This window comes from Dasypus novemcinctus, chromosome 29 (genome assembly GCF_030445035.2).
Source record: "Dasypus novemcinctus isolate mDasNov1 chromosome 29, mDasNov1.1.hap2, whole genome shotgun sequence".
Lineage (NCBI taxonomy): Eukaryota > Metazoa > Chordata > Mammalia > Cingulata > Dasypodidae > Dasypus > Dasypus novemcinctus.
The window spans coordinates 15,045,464-15,049,132 of record NC_080701.1 but is presented as its reverse complement, the minus strand read 5'-3'; the positions used below and the strand labels follow the sequence as shown (position 1 = coordinate 15,049,132).

Genomic DNA, 3,669 nt, shown 5'->3' with positions numbered 1-3,669 from the left:
GGAACATGCAGGGACAGAGGTGAAGCTCCCTTTTCTTAGGGTCCTCCAACTTTTAGGATTCTTGGTGTCTCCTAGCAGCACTCCCCAAGAAGTAGCGTTCAGATGTTCTTTTTCCCTTTCTCGCTCCAGGTAAGGTACTTATAAACATTTCTCTTTCTTCTCCTTTTTCTAGATCCCACTGGAGTCTTTTTTTCTTTTTTAAAAGTTTGGGACAGCTATGTTCTTCCTGCTGTTTCTGGCTAAGACAATTTTTCCTAACAGTTAGGAATCTCTCTCTCTTCAGAGGCTTAAGATTGAGGAGAAAAAAATAAAAAACAAAAACACAAGGACTCTCATAGACCGTGCTACATTTCTTCCCTCTGACAATAATGATAGGATCTGAATGAAAGGAAAATAAAAGAAAGGATCAAGAGCTCTAAAAATATTAACTCCCCTTCCCCACCCATTGACCTGCTAGGACTTTGTAAATATCATAATTAAACAACTTCAATGTCTCTTTTGGGTCTTTAATGTCACCAAGAAGCAACTAGCCACCAAAATGTTCCATCCAAAGGCTTTCATAGATGGGCCTCAAGCTACCATTTCAGTCTTTTTTTTTTTGCACACTTCCACCCACAAACCTTAGACTGCTGCCATCCTAGAACATTTGGATTGGACACATGCCCTATCACCATCCCCTCTACCCCAACTCTACCAACTGCCTCTCCTCAACCCAAACTCCAGCTCTTCTTTAAATACTCAGTTCCTGGATCAAATCTCTAGTATGCCATATGCTTCCTTCAGTATGCTACCATTAACATGTTTTTTCTCTCTCTCCCACTGTAGGGTAAGAATTTTGAGTTAAAAAACTGCCAGGTTCATTTCTGTTTTTGTTTTTTGTGTTTTTTTGGCCCAAAGTAGAGTCCTTGAAACAAAGTGGGTTTACTAAGTTCTCTGCTCCTTTCCATTTGACAGACAGCTGCAGCTCTCCGTGCAGTGCCAGCTGCATCCCTGAGACATGATGGTGAAGGGTGGCATAAACAGATTTGGCCGTATTGGACACCTGGTCACCAGGGCTGCTGTGAACACTGGCAACATGCAGGTTGTTACCATCAATGACCCCTTCATTAACCTCAACTACATGGTCTAAATATTCCAGTATGATTCCACCATGGCAAGTTCAAAGGCACTGTCAAGGGTGAGAATGGGAAGCTTGTCACCAAGGGGAATCCCATCACTATCTTCCAGGAGCAAGATCCTGCCAACATCAAATGGGGTGATGCTGGTGCTGAATATGTTGAGGAGTCCACTGGTGTCTTCACAACCCTGGAGAAGGCTGGGGCTCATATGAAGGGTGGCACCAAGAGAGTCATCATCTTTGCCCCTTTGGCCGATGCCCCCATGTTTGTGATGGGAGTGAAACAAGCGAAGTATGACAGTTCCCCAAAGATCATCAGCAATGCTTCCTGCACCACCAACTGCCGGGACCCCTGGCCAAGGTCATCCGTGACAACATTAGCATTGTAGAGGGACTCATGACCATTCTCCATACCATCACTGCCACCCAGATGACTGTGGATGGCCCTCCTGGGAAGATGTGACATAACCACTGTGGGGCTGCCCAGAATATCATCCCTGCATCTACCGGCATTGCCAAGGTGGTGGGCAAGGTCATCCTGGAGCTGAATGGAAAGTTTACTGGCATGGCTATCTGTATCCCCACCCAACCTGCCATCTGGAGGAAGTGGCCAAATACGATGATATCAAGAAAGTGGTGAAGCAGGTGTCAGATGGACCCTGAAGGGCATCCTGGGTTGCACTGAGGACCAGGTCGTCTCCTGCAGCTTTAACAATGACACCTGCTCTTCCACTTTTGATGCCGGGGCTGGCACTGCTTTCAACGACCACTTTGTCAACTCATTTCCTGGTACAGCAATGAATTTGGCTACAGTAACAGGGTGATGGACCTCAAGGCCCACATGGCCTCCAAGGAGTAAGAACCCCCTGGACCAGAGCCCCAGCAACAGCATGAGAGGAAGAGAGCAGCAGTCAGCTGCTGAGGAGTCCTGGTCCCAACTAAATCCCCCAACACTGAGCATTGCCCATCCTCCACAGCTTCCATCCCCCTTGAATAATGTGCATTTATTAAATTGCTGGTCAACTGGGGCTACGGCCTATGATCTGGGTCAGAGCAAGATTAACTAATTGGTGCTGGAAGCTGCGGACTTGGGTCCCTGTGGCCCCAAAACACTTCAAAATATTGGCAGGATTATGGCAAGCTGAAAGTTAACTGAACTGCCTTGTATATAACTGTTGATTTTCTCTTGCAGCTTTCACAACTCTCTACTTGTCTTTCACATTCAGTTGTTTGATAACTATATGACGAGGGCATATTCTTCAAGTTTACCCTGTTTGGTATTCTCTGGGCTTCTTGGATGTGCATATTCAACTTTTTTGCTAAGTTTGGTAAGTTTTCTCTCATTATTTCTTTGAATTTCCTTCTGCTCTTTTCTCTCTTCTCCTTCTGGATCCCCAGAGGGCATATATTGGTACTCTTGATGGTGTCTCAGAGCTCTCTTACGCTATTTTCACTTTTTATAATTCTTTTTTCTTTTTTCTTCTCAGCCTGACTCATTTCAATTGTCTTGTCTTAGAGTTCACTGATTTTTGCCTCTGTCAAACTCCAATCTGCTGTTGAAACCCTCCTGGAAAATTTTCATTTCAGCTATTGTGATCTTTAACTCCAGTAGTTCTGTTTGGTTCCTTTTTGAAATTTCTATCTCTTTATTGAGATTCTTATATTGTTCATGCATTGTTTTCCTGATACCCTTTAGTTCTTTCTCTGTATTTACCTTTATCTCCCTGTTCATACTGAAGATGACTTCTTTTAAAGCCTTTGTCCAGTATGTCCACAGTCTGAAATTCTTCATTGGTGTTTTCTGGATTTTTATTCTCTTCCTTTGGATGGGCCATCATTTCCTGTTTCTCTGTTTTCTTGTACTCTTTTGTTGCTCAGTGTACATTTTTTTAAACAAATCAATCTTATTGATACATATTATTAAAGCGTATGGTTCATCCAAAATTTACAATCAATGGTATTTGGTATAATCACATACTTGTGCATTCATAGCTTCAATCATTATTAGGGGATTTTCATTATTTCAATAATAGACAACAAAAAACAAACAAGAAAATTCTAGAACCAGCTTTTGATATTGTTCATTTTCTCTATTGTTTTTCTTGTTGTTGTTGTTCTCAATTTCATTTATTTCTGCTCTAATCTTTATTATTTATTTCTTTCTGCTTGCTTTGGGAATAGTTTGTGGTTCTTTTTCTAGTTTCTCTAGTTGTTCAGTTAGAGCTTTGATTTTAGCTCTGTCTTCATTTTTAATATAGGGCTGTATTTAATTTAGGGCTGTATTTAGGGCTATAAAGTTCCCTCTCAAGACTGCCTTCACTGTATCCTATAAGTTTTGAAAAGTTGTGTTCTTGTTTTCACTCATCTCAAATATTTACTGATTTCACTTGCAATTTCTTCTTTGTCCCAGTGATTATTTGGGACTGTGTTCTTCAGTCTTCACACATTTGTGAATTTACCTCTTTCCTGTCTATTATTGATTTCCAGTTTCATTCCATTATGATCTGAGTAGGTGCTTTGTATAATTTCAATTATTTTATATTTATTGAGAG

At 41.4% G+C, this 3,669-nt stretch overlaps 1 pseudogene; it reads left to right on the top strand.

Annotated features, from left to right (window-relative positions):
- Nucleotides 1–1,000: 1,000 nt before the first annotated feature.
- LOC101435297 (glyceraldehyde-3-phosphate dehydrogenase pseudogene) lies at nt 1,001–1,976 on the top strand (annotated as a pseudogene).
- Nucleotides 1,977–3,669: the final 1,693 nt, after the last annotated feature.